This window comes from Oncorhynchus mykiss, chromosome 22 (genome assembly GCF_057628025.1).
Source record: "Oncorhynchus mykiss isolate SJ-2025 chromosome 22, ASM5762802v1, whole genome shotgun sequence".
Taxonomy (NCBI): domain Eukaryota; kingdom Metazoa; phylum Chordata; class Actinopteri; order Salmoniformes; family Salmonidae; genus Oncorhynchus; species Oncorhynchus mykiss.
In genome coordinates, this window is record NC_143043.1 from 51,408,585 (window position 1) to 51,426,352 (window position 17,768).

The 17,768-nt window shown below is 42.8% G+C and overlaps 1 pseudogene; it reads right to left on the minus strand.

The window, feature by feature from the left end:
* Positions 1-15,169: 15,169 nt before the first annotated feature.
* On the minus strand, positions 15,170-16,459 carry LOC118943614 (protein DVR-1 pseudogene; annotated as a pseudogene).
* Between the last annotated feature and the right edge of the window lie 1,309 nt (positions 16,460-17,768).

Genomic DNA, 17,768 nt, shown 5'->3' on the forward strand with positions numbered 1-17,768 from the left:
ATGGTGCTGTCCACGCCAAAATAAGCTTTGGGCCAAGAAGGCCCTCTATCCACTCAATGATCAGTTCAAACAGCTAAGCTCCAGAAAACAAAGGGGGTAGCTCTTCAGATGTAGAAGAGATACAGTGATCAGCTGAAGTGTGTATCTGCACACTAAAAACAGATGGTTCTGTATGGTGCCAATTGAGAGTTCTTTATCTCGTAACTATCGCAGATCCCTTTTTGGTGAACTATTGAACACTTTGTTAAGGTTCTACCCTTTACTGAACGCTGTTCTCAGCTAGATGGTAGGGCCTGTTTTGACAATGGATTTATTATTGGATATGAAACAAACCTTCACGTGAACTTGATTGGTCAACTCCCCTAACCCTCCTGCATCAATTAACATGAACCTTTCCCATTCAGAGGGCTATAAGAATCCAAATCTGTCACCAAAGATTATTATTGATTTATTTTTGACCTTTCTTTAACTAGGCAAGTCAGTTAAGAAAAATATATTATTTTCAATGACTGCCTAGGAACAGTGGGTTAACTGCGTGTTCAGGGGCAGAAGATGTTGGATAAAAGTCAGGAATTCAATTGGTGAGGGATGAATATAGCACCATTAATGTAAGTAGAGACCGTGAACCGTAGGAATATGGTAACATAGTGGAAACATGGTGGAAGGACCTGGATTCATTGAAATATAAGAAAACCAAGACCACCTGAACATGGATTCATTTCATTCACACATATGCAATTAACATAATTCATACACATTTGACATCAGTCCTCATTCAATTTGAACCATGCTTAACTACATACAGAGTCAAATCCATTGGAAGCAGACCTAAAGCAATGTTTGCAATATTGTTGAGATTAGTAAAAATGCTATGCAAATTGCTATTCTATAATGGCATCGCTGGTATGACCCTCTTGACTTCTCAACTGTCTGGTAGAGTTGGGTTATTTCCAAAATAAACATCAAGTTGAAAATAATTAACAACTATTGGAAATTCAACATGTGTTTCAAGAAGGGACATGATCGTAAGGTTCTAGTTGAAACCAACAAGCCTGCTATCAGAAGATACAAAACGAATGGCAAGCGTTAGAAGCCAAATCCGATGATAGTCTCGGTAATGTGTTTTCGGACCTTCCCTTGGTCGTATTCTCGCGGGGCAGAAATCTCAGAGACCAATTGGTCAACTCTGATTTACCACCCCAAGATATTCCTGAACCATGTCTATTCGCGCCCCTACTGGATGGAAATTACAAGTGTAATGGCTGTGCTCAATGCAATGACACTTATAAATGTAGATCCTTCAAACACCCACAAACAGGGAAATCGATCCCAATCAAAGGTGTTATTACGTGCTCCACTAAGGAAGTTATTTATCTTATAACTTGTCCTTGTGGTAAAAATGATGTGGGTAAAACAAAGCGTGAATTAAAAGTACGTATCTCAGAGCATCGTAGCACCATTAGATGTAAAAACTTGACCTACCCAGTTGCGGCCCACTTTTTGGAGGCAGGCCCCTCGATTTCGTCTCTGCGTTATATTGGCATCGAACATGTCACCCTCCCTAGGATAGGGGGTGACCTTGATAATTTATTGTTAAAACGAGAGGCTGCCTGGATCTTTAACTTAAAGACCCTTGCTCCCTTCGGTCTCAACGTAGACTTTGATCTTGTGATTGTGACTTTGCCATTGTAATTGTTTGTCAGCTTGTGTAGTCTAAAATGAATCTATGATCGTATGCTCTCCATTTGTTGTTTGTATGCTGCTCTTTCTATGCCATTTTAATATTTGAGAAATTAACCAATGATATTAGGCCACTCTTGGCCATGATTACAGACACCTGTGTGTCTTGACACTATATAAACGAGTCATCCTGCAGTGTTTGTGATTGTACCCTGATGAAGACAGCTTGGCTGTCGAAAAGTTGGTAAATTATTATTTTTGCAATGACATTTCACTGCAACATTCCATAGACTTGTACAAATGTCCATCTGAACTGAATTATGAAATAATTATTCAAGTTGAGGGAGACAGTTACATCATTGGGACACATAATGTTTGCCAGAGATTACTCTGCAGTATTCTGACCGAATCATATTTTTTGTCTAATTAGTTACCTCAGATTCAAGAGGGACCTGTTGGCACTAATATGCAAGGCTCTGTAATAATGACACGTCACTCTACCAATTAAAGGTGTCGAACAAGAACACACACACACACACACACACACACACACACACACACACACACACACACACACACACACACACACACACACACACACACACACACACACACACACACACACACACACACACACACAAAGTCAGCCAGACACAAACAAACACACACACACGCACACACATGCAAACATTCATCTAGTACACTGTCATTTCACCTCTCTAGTTCTCATGATTCTCAAAGAGCATGTTGCATCAGCAAAACTCAATCTGTTCTCTGTGACTGATGTCACTGAGACTATATTGTCTCTACTGGGTAAGCGAACAACTCTATAATGATGTTAGTTTTACTTTTTTAAGTTTCTGACACCAGAGGGTCCTGTTATCCAATGTATCCAAGGCTCAGGTACAATGAGGTCCAAAACTCTAAGGAATTCTACCAATTAAAGGTGTTGGAGACACACAAATGCTTTCCTCCAGGGCCTAATAAGGCCCCAATACAGCATAAACATTCAAAGTGAACCTAAGTAAAGCTCTATTGTCGTTTGTGTGAGTGTAACAGTGTTCCTTCTGTACCTCTCCTCACCCTTACCTGGGCTCGAACCAGGAACCCTCTGCACACATCACCCTCGAAGCATCGTTACCTATCGCTCCACAAAAGCCGCGACCATTGAAGAGCAAGCAACAACTACTTCAAGGTCTCAGAGAGGGTGACGTCGCCGATTCAAATGCTATTAGCGTGCATCCCGCTAACTAGCTAGCCATTTCACACCGGTTACATGAGCACAACTTCCATTAGGCCTCAGCCTCAATACAACCCTCAACCCCAAACAGGTCTCATCAGTTTACCATGAGTCTGACTCACCTCTGCTACACATTTTACATTATAGTCATTTAGCACATGGGGGGGGGGGGGGGGGTTGTGGCATTGATAAAGATACTCATGAAGAGGTAGGTTTTCAGACTAAACCTCCCCCTAAACTCACTCAAGTCTCAAGCCTACACCCTCTCTGTAGTGTCTTTGACAAATAACAAGACATTTTCACAAGTACAGAACTGAAATTACATTTGTTTTACCTGGCCTCTCTGAGTTGGCACATCCTGATTTCATTGGGCATGGTCCAGGATCAACACATATATAAGGGTCAATATAGACATATCCATATCCAATATAGACACATCCAGGGTCAATATAGACATATCTAACATGCCGAAAGACTCTGGTGTGACCCCTGACCTGGCAGCAGTGATGTAGGGAGAGCAGTGGTAGTGAGATCAGTGGTAGGGAGAGTAGTGGTAGTGAGATCAGTGGTAGGGAGAGTAGTGTTAGTGAGATCAGTGGTAGTGAGAGTAGTAGTAGTGAGAGTAGTGGTAGTGAGAGTAGTGGTAGTGAGAGTAGTGGTAGTGAGAGTAGTGGTAGTGAGAGTAGTGTTAGTGAGAGTAGTGGTAGTGAGAGTAGTAGTAGTGAGAGTAGTGGTAGTGAGAGTAGTGGTAGTGAGAGTAGTGGTAGTGAGAGTAGTGGTAGTGAGAGTAGTGGTAGTGAGAGTAGTGGTAGTGAGAGTAGTGGTAGTGAGAGTAGAGTAGTGGTAGTGAGAGTAGTAGTAGTGAGAGTAGTGGTAGTGAGAGTAGTGGTAGTGAGAGTAGTATCAAATCAAATCAAATCAAATGTATTTCATATGGCCCTTTGTACATCAGCTGATATCTCAAAGTGCTGTACAGAAACCCAGCCTAAAACCCCAAACAGCAAGCAATGCAGGTGTAGAAGCACGGTGGCTAGGAAAAACTCCCTAGAAAGGCCAAAACCTAGGAAGAAACCTAGAGAGGAACCAGGCTATGTGGGGTGGCCAGTCCTCTTCTGGCTGTGCCGGGTGGAGATTATAACAGAACATGGCCAAGATGGTAATTTATGAACATTTGAACAGCATGGTCCAATAATAATAAGGCAGAACAGTTGAAACTGGAGCAGCAGCACGGCCAGGTGGACTGGGGACAGCAAGGAGTCATCATGTCAGGTAGTCCTGAGGCATGGTCCTAGGGCTCAGGTCCTCCCAGAGAGAGAAAGAAAGAGAGAAAGAGAGAATTAGAGAGAGCACACTTAAATTCACACAGGACACCGAATAGGACAGGAGAAGTACTCCAGATATAACAAACTGACCCTAGCCCCCCGACACATAAACTACTGCAGCATAAATACTGGAGGCTGAGACAGGAGGGGTCAGGAGACACTGTGGCCCCATCCGAGGACACCCCCGGACAGGGCCAAACAGGAAGGATATAACCCCACCCACTTTGCCAAAGCACAGCCCCCACACCACTAGAGGGATACCTTCAACCACCAACCCAGACAGGACGATCACATCAGTGACTCAAACCACTCAGGTGACGCACCCCTCCCAGGGACGGTATGATAGAGCCCCAGTAAGCCAGTGACTCAGCCCCTGTAATAGGGTTAGAGGCAGAGAATCCCATTGGAAAGAGGGGAACAGGCCAGGCAGAGACAGCAAGGGCGGTTCGTTGCTCCAGAGCCTAGTAGTAGTGAGAGTAGTGGTAGTGAGAGTAGTGGTAGTGAGAGTAGTGGTAGTGAGAGTAGTGGTAGTGAGAGTAGTGGTAGTGAGAATAGTGGTAGTGATAGTAGTGGTAGTGAGAGTAGTGGTAGTGAGAGTAGTGGTAGTGAGAGTAGTGGTAGTGAGAGTAGTAGTAGTGAGAGTAGTGGTAGTGAGAGTAGTGGTAGTGAGAGTAGTGGTAGTGAGAGTAGTGGTAGTGAGAGTAGTGGTAGTGAGAGTAGTGGTAGTGAGAGTAGTGGTAGTGAGAGTAGTGGTAGTGAGAGTAGTGGTAGTGAGAGTAGTAGTAGTGAGAGTAGTGGTAGTGAGAGTAGTGGTAGTGAGAGTAGTGGTAGTGAGAGTAGTGGTAGTGAGAGTAGTGGTAGTGAGAGTAGTGGTAGTGATAGTAGTGGTAGTGAGAGTAGTAGTAGTGAGAGTAGTGGTGGTGAGAGTAGTGGTAGTGAGAGTAATGGTAGTGAGAGTAGTGGTAGTGAGAGTAGTGGTAGTGAGAGTAGTGGTAGTGAGAGTAGTGGTAGTGAGAGTAGTGGTAGTGTTCATACCCAGCAGGTTGAAGTGTCTCCTGCTCTGTTGTGTTTCCATCGTTCAGCCAGGTGATAACAGGAAGAGGGATGTCACAGGTTAGAGACACAGGGTTGTTCACCACCACAATCACATGTTCTGGGACCTGGTTCTGACCACAGATAATGGGGGAGACTGGGATGTGGCTAATAATGTGGAGTTGCCAAGAGGTTAGCAATAATGCCCTTAAAGGGAAATTAAACTCAAAAACCATCTTTAGTTATTTTGTTTACTAGTCCACTGTTGATACAGTCCCAAAATGATTTGTATGTCTTATGTCAACTTTTCAAGATATTGAACTTTCACGAATCAAAGTGTCACTGGCCACAGCATCACACAGTATGATGATGCCTTTTGCATCATACAATCTTTTGCTTCATCATGATGATGTGGCTGTCGACACTTTGGTTCTTGTTTTTGAGTGACATTTCCCTTTAAAGATGGAATTTGTATCGGTGAAACTGCCATGTCCGTTTGTGATATTACAGGTGGGATTGTCACACACTGATCTGTTTCACCTGTCGTTGTGCTTGTTTCCACCCACCTCCAGGTGTCGCCCATCTTTCCGTTATTCCCTGCGTATTTATACCTGTATTCTCTGTTTGTCTGTTGCCAGTTTGTCTTGTCTTGTCAGGTATTACCAGCGTTCTATGCCAACTTCCTGTTTCTCTAGTTCTGTTTCGTAGATTTTTCTTAACTTTCTTAGACACTACTTTGCCAAAAGTATGTGGACAGCTGCTCATTGAAAATCTCATTCCAAAATCATGGGCAATAATACGGAGTTTGTCATAGATGATGGCTAATTGCTGCTGAGACTTCCATTTAGCCACTAGACCATTAGTAAAGTTTGTCATTGATGTTGGATGATTAGGCCTGCCTCGCGGTCGGCGTTCCAATTCATCCCAAAGGTGGTCATTGGGGTTGAGGTCAGAGCTCTGTGCAGGCCAGTCAGGTTCTTCCACACAGATCTCAACAAACCTATTTATGAATGGACCTCACTTTGTGCATGGGAGCATTTTCATGCTGGAACAGGAAAGGGCTTTCCCCAAACTGTTGTCACAAAGTCTAGAATGTCAATGTATGCTGTAGTGTTAAGATTTCCCATCACTGGAACTAAGGGGTCTAGCTCCAACCATGAAAAACGGCCCCAGACCATTATTCCTCCACCACCAAACTTTACAAGCAACATGCATTGGGGCAGATAGCATTCTCATGGCATCCACCAAATTCAGATTTGTCACTCCAGGGAATACGTTTTTCACTGCACCAGAGTACAACGGTGGCGTGCTTTACACCACTCGAGCCAACACTTGGCATTGCGCATGGTGATTTTAGGCCAATGTGCAGCTACACGGCCATGGAAACCCATTTCATGAAGCTCCTGACGAACAGTTCTCATGCTGACGTTGCTTCCAAAGGCAGTTTGGAACTCGGAAGTGAGTGTTGCAACTGAGGACAGAGGACTCCCGCCTTCCCGTTCTTTGAGCTTGTGTACCACTTCTCGGCTGAGACATTGTTGCTCCTAGATGTTTCCATTAAACAATAACAGCAATAACAGCTGAAAGGGGCAGCAGGGCAGACATTTGATGAACTGACTTGTTTGAAAGGTGGCATCCTATGACGGTGCCACGTTGAAAGTCACTGAGCTCTTTAGTAATCCCATTCTATTGCCAATGTTGGTCTATTGCCAATGTTGGTCTATGGAAATTGCATGGCTGTGTGCTTGAGTTTATACCACTGTCAGCAACGTGTGTGGCTGAAATAGCCAAATCCATAAATATGAAGGGGTGTAACCATATATGTATATTTGTATTCCCAATCATGTGAAATCCATCTAATGAATTCATTTCAATTGACTGATTTCCTTATGACTGTATTCAGTAAAATCTTGCGTTTATATTTTTGTTCAGTATAGAATAAGTCAAGATATCCCTCTGTCACAGATTGTGAATTATACTGCCTTACTCTGGCCACTGTACATACTGAAAGTAATACCTGTCCTCTTTTTTACTCTGAAGGAAAACATTTTTTTTTAAATGTTTAATATGAGGCGACATTATAGAATGTCACCTTTTATTTGAGGGTATTTTCACATATGAAGGGCACTATTCGGCATTTGCTCTATGATGGATGAGGATCTCCATATCGCAAACGTACAGTCTCTTACTAGACGTCCGCAAATGTTTTTAAAATAGACTGACATCCTGGAGCCGTGCCCCAGGGCCAGATCTACAGGGAAGTCATCGAATGAAGTCTCTCGGACATTTGATTTCCATTCTATTATTTTAATTTATTTTCCCGCTGTTCGGGAAAATTCTTCCAAATGGGGAGAGGCTGCTTAATGCAAATGGACAAAACATCACCAATGTGACATGGCCATTTCTCCTAAATGGAAAATACTTCAAAGATGAAACTCGGTGAGCACGGGTTTGGCCAAATGGGCTGTTAGCCCAGAAACATGATGGTGTCGAGGCGTCAATGCTTTTTGAGTTAAAAAAATATTAGAAAATAAATATTAAAAAAAAAACAGTACACCCTTTGGAAGTCCTCTAACACAATATTTTGCTGCCTGTGCCATGTCCCATAGCAGTCTCTTTCTGATGTAAAGCAGAGGTAAACTGAACAAGTGGTTCAGTTCATGCGACACAGAACACAACGACGCCTCCATGCTGTGCCCTTTTGGCCCTGAGGCACAGTCATGCCTGCAGTAATGAACTGTGGTATAGGAACACCACTTGGGGCAGAGGTAGAGCGGGCAGCTTGGCACCGGGGGCTCCCAGTCGGAGTCGCTATCACTGTGGAAGAAAACATTTAAAAAATATTTGTATTGTATGAGCCTTTTATCATCACATAAAATAAACAGATATGTATTGTATAGAGCAGAGGGAACAGTCACTAAGGTGAAGTGCTGTTCCATTCAACTCTGGCCATTGTTGTGGGCCTGCCCTCCCCTGAACAGCACCCAATTGGCTATTTCATATGGAAATGGAGAGGAGTAGCAGAAGCAGTGGCCATGTCTGTGTTTGCTGTTCTACTCCATTCATTTGAATGAAAAAATTGAAAATATAATCAGACATGGAAAATATATATATCTGACATGGAATATATATATATATATATATATATATATACATACAAACACAAACATATACACACAAACACACACACACACACACACACACACAAACCACACATTTCATTGCAAATTGCAAAATACATATATATATACTGTATATGTACATACTCTTATCAATCCCTTTACATTTGTGTGTATCAGGTAGTTGTTGTGAATTTGTTAGATTACTTGTTATATATTACTCCATAGTCGGAACTAGAAACACAAGCATTTCGCTACACTTTCATAAACATCTGCTAAGCATGTGTATGTGACCAATACATTTGGTAGGCATTTCATAGATCCAGCTTGGAGAAGACAGTGGCCCCCTGGAGCAGCTCGAAGGCTGAGGAAATGAGTGTTAGATGATAACGGTTCTTCACAGTGATATCACTGAGTCCCCTGTAGTCAATGCACTGCCGCAGGGTGTTGTCCTTCTTCTACACAAAGAAGAACCCTGTGCCAATGGGAGAGGAGGAGGGACAGATAAATCCTGTAGCTAGGGGTCCCCAATGTAGTCATCAATAGCCTTGGACTCTGGTCCCGACAGCGAGTACAAACGTCCCCGGGGCGCCGTGGTGCCACGGAGAAGGTCAATCCCGCAGTCACAGGGACGGTGCGGCGGAAGGGAAGTGGCCTGGGCCTTGCTGAACACCTCCCAGTAGATCCTGGTACTCCACGGGAATGGCAGAGAATTCTGGAGCCACCTCCGAGGGCCCCGGAAGACGTCCCGGGGCAGACTGCACCGACTTCAGACAATGGGCATGGCAGAAGATACTCCAGCCCATGATAGCACCCGTAGAACAGTTTATGAGTAGAATGGTGTTATTGGTGACCCGACCTCGAGAGCGCACGTCCAGCACTCTAACATCCATGGGAATGGAGAGGGGCTGAGTGGGGATGTTCAGCTCGCAAGCCAGTGTGGCATCCTGAAAGCTCTCATCGGCCCCCGAGTCAATGAGAACCCGAAGAGATTTGGACTGGTTCCCCCACAGCGACATTTAAAGGGGTGCGAGTAAGGGAAGCAGAAAAGTTCTCCATATGGCCCACCAGAGTACTCGCTCCCTGGAGAGCCTGGTCCTGTACCGGTCACGATAATACAAAATGACCAAAAGTTGCACAATACAGACATCTCCTTATGCTGACCCTGTGTTGCCATTCTGCTGGCGACAGCCCAGCTCTGCCTAGTTGCATGGTGTCGGGAAACAGTGCCTCTGCCCTTTTCGGTGACTCTCGAGGAAAGTCGGAAACCTTGGGTGCTCTCGGCTACGGAACAGTCGGGAACTTCCAGGATGCCTAGAAGGCGAGGTGGGAGGAGATGTCATTGCACAGCTGGTCCGGGTCTGCTGGGTCAATCAGGGCAAATTCCTACTATCACATATGAAGGTAAGACCCAGATTCAGACCATGTTGGATAACCAATAGTTTAAAAATCCCAAAGGGGCAGGCAAACAGACAGGTTAAGGCAGGCAGGGGTAAATAGTCCAGAGAAGTGGAGGAAAGGTACAGGATGGCAGGCAGGCTCAGGGTCAGGCAGAGTCGTCAGGCAAGCAGGCTCAGAGACAGGTCAGGCAAGGGTCAAACCCAAGAGTGCAAGAAAAAGAGAGACTGGGGAAAAGCAGGAGCTGAGACAAACCGCTGGTTGGCTTGAACAAACAAGACGAACTGGCACAGACAGACAGAAAACACAGCTTTAAATACACAGAGGATAATAAGGAAAAAGGGTGACACCTGGAGGGGGTTGGACACAATCACAAAGACAGGTGAAACAGATCAGGGTGTGACACAAACAGGCAAAATGTCAGTAGAGAGACAAAGTGGAGTCGCAATTCAGCGGCTCAGACACGGGATTTATGAATAATTCAGTTCAGATCGACATTTTTATGGTCTATGGAATGTTCCTATGGAATCCCACTATTTTGATTGCATTTGCTATTAGCATCTCATCAATTTCCCTACTTTCAACTTTCCTATACACTGACCAGCTGACATGTGGCGTGCCATCATGTGTCCTGAGGTTGTGGATTATGGACCAAACTGAGCTCTGACATCGCCCAAAATAGTTAGTCTTACACAGTTTGTAAATGTAAAAAAGCCTTTGAGAGACCAAAACATCACCCATGCTATTTTTTCCTCATTAAAATGCTCAGTTGAGTAAATGTACCTTTTCTCTCATCTCTAACGATCAGTAAGGCTGAATGACAGGCTAGGTGGTCACAGCAACATCCAATCCTGTCATACGTTACATCATGCTATCACAAATTATTTGTTTATCCAACCATTTGCTCATTTGTGTGTTCACTTGTGTATGTTTTGTTGGTGTTTGTGGTGGTGGGTGTTTGTGTGTGTGTGCAGAGAGACTCCAGGGAGGGGAGTTTCTGTCAGTAGCTCAGGGATAAATAGAGAGGCAGAGCTCAGAGTTTGTCAGAAGGCGGACCTGACAGTGTCACACACAGGACCAAGCAGGAGCAGGACCTCAGCATTTAAACTTTTTATTACAAATGGAGAAACATGAAGATGTTCAATACTGTTTTCAGGACAGAAACTCTTCTTGCAGAAAGGCTTTGCTATCGACATCTATCTACATAACACTGTACATCTTCTTCTCATTGATTTCAGCAGTTACAGTATGTTTGAACCTACTGGTGATCATCTCCATCTCTCACGTCAAGCAGCTCCACACTACAACCAACCTGCTCATCCTCTCTCTGGCTGCGTCAGATCTCCTGGTGGGACTGATTGTGATACCAGTAATGACTGTAGCAACAATGGAATCATGCTGGGGTTTTGGGAAATATTTATGTGTGTTTCAAGCCTACATTACTTCTTTATGTTCTTCTTTATCTCTGGGCAATTTGGTCTTGATATCTATTGACCGCTATGTTGCTGTGTGTGATCCCTTATTGTACCACTCTAAAATAACAACAACAAGAATCACGTGTTGTATATCCATTACCTGGGGTTGTTGTATCATATACCGTGCTGCTAATGTACAGTTTTTTGTAAATGTACAGGTACCAAGTAGGTGTTTGAAAGAATGTACTACTGTTGAAGGGTCAGTCTGGGTTAATATCACTGACCTTGTTATTACAATGGTTGTCCCGTGCTCTGTTATTATTACACTTTATGTGAAAATCTTTGTTGTGGCCAGATCACAGGCCAGAAAGGTATTTTCAAAAGAGGCTGTCAGTGTGTCTGGTGTTAAAACTATACAGGCAAATAAGTCTGAGAGAAAAGCAACAAAGACTCTTTCTATTGTTGTTTTCAACTATTTCATTTCTTGGATTCCATCTCTATTTGTTTTCTTTTTCTTTTCTGTTTTAATTGATAATTTATTATCATATTTCATCCGTTTTCTGTCATTTGTTAATTCCTTAATTAATCCAATAATTTATGCTTTCCTTTATCCATGGTTTAAAGTGACAGCTAAACTTATATTAAGACGTTAATTTGTCCAATAATATGATTCCCTAGTTCTGCAAACATAGGTTTGATATAGTTTTGTTCTACAGGTGTTGTAATTATTTCACGTAACAATACACTGACATGTCTCATCTCACTGTTGTCATCATAGGTACATGTGGTGTTGATAAAGAATGATTTGCCTGGATTGGAATGGAATGACTTGGAGAAGGCATAAGCTTGTTTTTTATAAAAGACATTGTAGTCATTGTGGATTGTGTACTCCAAATACCTAAGGCTGTGGTTGTTCCGTGATACTTAATGATAAATACTAAGTATTCTGATAGTACATTCTGAGGACGTCATGAGTCATTCTACATGTTGTTTAACATCTCCCTCTAGTGGCTCAATAGTGACACAACTTCTTCATCAAGTGTAGTAAAGTTGAAATGTACAATACTGCATGATATCAGATAACGTCCAGGTCTAAATAACTTCTGTATTGTGTAAGTAGTTGATGGCAAAATGTAAGAATATGCAATTATGGGTAACACTTTATAATAACATTCAGTAATAAACCATTTGTAAAGAATGTATTAGTCTGCTCACATTTTAATATTAAGCCCACATATGCTAAATGTTATTCAGCTAGGTATTCTGACATGTATAAATAACTACTACAGTATATACATGAATTATTCAACACAACAGAGCAGAACACTTCAACCTCAACATACTGGGTATGAACAGTACCACTACTCTCACTACATCACTGCTGCCAGGTCAGGGGTCACACCAGAGCAGCTCTCTCAGATGCTGTTTACTCTGAATGAATATAAAGAGTGGGTATCACACTAAATAATTTATAAGTAAATTGTTTATTCATAACTTGTCATTTATCCAATATTTATTTTATTAAACTGGTAATTCATGTAATTATAAAAAACTTTTATAGTACATAATGATTCATAAGATCAAACCAAAGATGTGAAATAAATGTATTTTTACCATTTAATACTCATTAGTAAAGTCGTTTTCCCCTGAAGTGAAGACTATTCTTTATAAATGTTTTGAACAGTGAACAGTGACCATTTTGAACAGTGACCAGTGGTGTGCTGAAGGAAGTAATATGTTTTGTCTGAAAACCATAAGTCTTGTTTCTTGGCAGTGATGGATTGCAGTCACTCAGTAAAAATCAAATAAAATGTTACTTGTCAAAAACTTTTGTTTAGCCAATGTTATTGCGGATGTAGCGAGATGTTTATGCACCTAGTTCCGACAGTGAAGCAATATCTAACAATTTCACAAAAAATACCTAATACACACAAATCTAAGTAAAGGACTGGAATTAAGAATGTTTTAATATATGGATGAGCAATGTCAGAGTGGCACAGACTAAGAGCAGCTTAAAGACTGCTTACAGGGGAAGGGAACCAATATCTAAATACATAAATTACTTGAACATTACATTTAAAGGGTTTCTACCTTTAATACACTACAAAATAAAATCAAAATCATATTTTATTGGTCACACGTTGGGCAGACCACACCACTCTCTGGAGAGTCATAAGAATTCAGATCCTTTACTCAGTACCTTGTTGAAGCACATTTGCCAGTGATTCCAGGGTATGACGCTACAAGCTTGGCACACCTATATTTGGGGAGTTTGGCCCATTCTTCTCTGCAGAGCCTCTCAAGCGCTGTCAGGTTGGCTGGGGAGCGTCGCTGCACAGCTATTTTCAGGTCTCTCCAATCAGGTTTAAATCGAAAACCACAAAAACATTGAGACTTGTCCCGAAGCCAATCCTGCGTTGTCTTAGCTGTGTGTTAGGGTCGTTGTTCTGTTGGAAGGTGAACTTTAGCTCCGGAGCAGGTTCTCAGACTGGGTCTATCAGGACTAATTAAGGGGTAATACGGGGTAATAAGGCTGGTGGAACTCTACATAGAGGGTTCTAGAATGAACCCTCCAAAGATTCTAAGCTGAGACATGGAATTGTTTTAAGATGGTCATACTATGGATCATTTAGCTATTTTCTTAATCCATTTTAAAATAAAGCTGTAATGTAACAAAATGTGGAAAAGGTCAAGGGGTCTGAATACTTTCCCTACGCACTGTATACATGGTAAAAACATGTATACATGTCTGTCCTATATCTATTTGTTGGCACTAAAGTATTTCCATACTTCCCTTCATTTTTTACAACTGGTTCGGGGTTACCTTGAGGCGAGTTTCGTGAGTCTTGAGGGCATCATACAAAACAACCAACATGTAGGAGTTTGAGAGTCGACGGTGTGGTCATATTAGTTTGTAGTGCAAACCGTTCGGATGCTACAGACAGAAGTTTTCCCATCGGAGGTACCAACTTCAGACAAGGCCCGTGAAGCTTGTGGGCATAGACGAGACGCTATAGACATTGTCGTGAAAATACTGATTTTCGGAATGTCTCCTGGTCTGACAAACCGCTGTAGCTCTGCCACCTTCCACAACAGATGTGACGTCGGTGGATTGAAATGCAGCCTGTGCCAAAAAACAGATATCTCTAGCTTAAAGAGATTTTGATGGGGAGGCCTAGGCTTTTGTCAGCAGGGCTTATACCCATTGAACTTTAGGCTATGAGCTAAACTCCCAGCAGAGCCCACCTCATAGCCTATGGGATATTCATTGAAGAGGTGGATGGTAAATGTGATCTGCATAACATACCTTTGTAACGCCTTGTCTGTATACCTGCAAAACAGACACAAAAGTGAGCTGTTCAGTCATCTGCATCCAGTACAGATAGTCTTACCTCTTCGTTGATTGATATCCATTGAATTGTGTCCCATTTTCTGTTTTAGAAAGATTTGCACAAATATGAAACGCTAGATGGTATCATCATAAAACAATTCATAAAGTGTATTCCTTTTAAAATGGTAAGACATATGTATTTAAAAAATACACAAAAAAAAATGAAATTCTCTACCATTGCCTCATATGAAAATGTTAAGCTCAAATCCAAAACGCTAGTTTGAGTCAAGAGACATTTTATTTCATTGTACTTTTACCACTTGTTCCCAATTGGTAGTTATAGTATTGTTCCATCGCTGCAACTCCCCTACGGACTCGGGAGAAGCTAATCATGTAGCAACAAGACATGAATTACGTGGATAACAAGAACATTTAATTGTTGGGGTTTGATACATTTTTTCATTAGCAAATCAAGTCTGTGGAAATTACAAACTTTAGAAGCCTTTGTAAACCGTGAATGCACAAGAATGCATTTCCCGTGAACAAATTAAGATCCTACATCAGTATATGACAGAAGTAGGTCTCCTCTATAAAGTCAATTTATATCTGAACTTTGTGTTTGGTGAAAATGTGCCTCTGCCAAACTGAAAAGAGATCATCTGTCAGAATAATATCAAAGCCTTTTCATTACAGGAGAATCAATGAATAAGCGTTTTATTACGGGTAAAAATGTTAAAAAACAACAATTCAAACTTCTCTACAATCCACACCACCAACCAGCCATCACACCGAATGCATTTCATCTGCAGCCACACTCATCCACCACCATGTCCTGGTAATGACGTAGGACTACGTTGTCATTGTTGTCGTAGTAGAGCATGGATACAGGTGACAGGCGGATGGGTACGCAGCAGGGCTGGGGTGTGCCGTGGGGGTCCAGGGAGTGCACCAGAGTCTGCAGGATGGCATGGTTAGTGCCGTTCAGGCTCTCGCTCAGTGGGAACGGGCACTCTCCGTGGCAGTAGTTGGCAAGGTAGCCCTGCGGAGCGATGATCCAGTCCTGCCAGCCCACATCCTTGAATTCAATGTAGAGGCGGCGCGGCTTACACACGTTGCTGGGTGTAACCGGCAGATAGACGGCGCTCCTCTTCTGCCGAGAGCGGCACTGGAGTGGATTCAGGGATACAACCACCAGGGAGGCATGGAACTCTGGGAGGGTTATGGTCGGCCCTAACGGGACGGCGTTCACCAGGTTCTGGGACATGAAGATGTCCGTCGCCTGGGTGTGGACAGGGTGTAACTGCAGCTCCAACACCAGGCCGTAGTTATGACCCGGTTTACGCCAGTTCTGTGCCAGTGCTGTGAGGTCCAAGGTGAGGGATCCGGCCTCTGGTTCCAGCTGCACCGACTGGGACAGCACCAGCCTGCGGTGGGCCTCGTGGCTCGCTCCCCTCAGGGTCGCACGCAACACCTTGTACAGGGACACGCTGAGCGCCTGTGGGCCCAGGAGGAACCTTGGTGTGCGGAACATGTCCCACTGGAACTTTATTTCCAGCTGCGCCAGAGAGAGCTGCTCCACGGGCTGCAGCACAGACATGTTGAAGAACATGTATTTCTCCACACAGCCGTGGCAGCTGCCGCTCCAGCCTGACACCAGCCTACCTGCAGAGGACAGACAAAAAAACAACAAAAAAAAAGGACATTAGGTCTACACTCTAGAAGTAGGACCTAGGTTTCAATTGACAACTTTATTAGGAATGTTATGGCTATAGCCAATAAACAAAGCAAATTCTCATACTTTGTCCCCCTCGTTTATTTTACCGAGGTAGACAGTTTCAAGTTGGATATTTGACAGATATTCACACTTTCAAGCCTCAATAGCTTTCATACCACTTGAGCCACAGACTCCAAATAAGTGCCATGATGTTGGAAACATTGCAACAGGTCTTATTTTCACGATTTGGACATTACACTTTCCAAAGCTAATAAACATGTGGAAATGCGAGCAGCATTTTGTATTCCTAGTTGAATTAGTTAGGGAGCGTCGACAAAGTACAAACTTCTTTTACATTCAAATTTAAAATTGCTCCTTAGTCATGTGACCTACTGACCACAAAGGTTCAGAATGTCCACTGGCTATACCTTCATATCTCACACTCGGTCTACTTTCATCTCATGCTTAAATCTGTAAGAGTCGCAGACCTTCATTTTACATGCGTGTTAAAAAAATAAAAATAAAATGTTTGAAGTTAACAAATGTTGCAGCCTCGCAATAACGATCTTTCACATGGACACTGAAAAGATCCGCAAATGGCTGCATGTGGTTTGGATCAAGGACAGGAGAGGTGTTCAAGCGGAGGTACTTAAAGGAAGGCGCACAGGTAGGCCTCATGAAAAACAATGTTTCATATGCTCTTTTTAAATCACAGTCATAGGCAGTAATTTGTCAGTCCGAGTGAGCTTAATAACGTGAAAGAATCCTTTTCATAGCATCACTTTCATAATACTGTACATGAAGACAAATCCTTCTATGTTGAATATTAGAACCCAGTTTACAGAACCTGATATTTGAGTGCATTCACCACAAGCTACCTGCAGACAACTTACAAAATGCAATAGTGCATTTGAGGGTTTTTTTTTCTGATGAAAGTAGCATTGCCTACTATTTCTAACTGGAAAATTATGTGAGTAAAATCCTTTCTCCAAAATTGATTTAGGTACATTTTTGTGAAGAGGTATGAGTGTTGTGATATGGGTCATTTAATAGTAAAATAATTTAAGGGATCAATACATTTCTATATTGCTTCCTCGGTATCTGCATGAACCATCAGGCCAAGTGTTTTTGGTTGTTCCTGTACCGATACCCCCTGTATATAGCCTCCACATTGACTCTGTACCGGTACCCCCTGTATATAGCCTCCACATTGACTCTGTACCGGTACTCCCTGTATATAGCCTCCACATTGACTCTGTACCGGTACCCCCTGTATATAGCCTCCACATTGACTCTGTACCTGTACACCCTGTATATAGCCTCCACATTGACTCTGTACCGGTACCCCCTGTATATAGCCTCCACATTGACTCTGTACCGGTACCCCCTGTATATAGCCTCCACATTGACTCTGTACCGTAACACCCTGTATATAGCCTCCACATTGACTCTGTACCGGTACCCCCTGTATATATCCTCCACATTGACTCTGTACCGGTACCCCCTGTATATAGCCT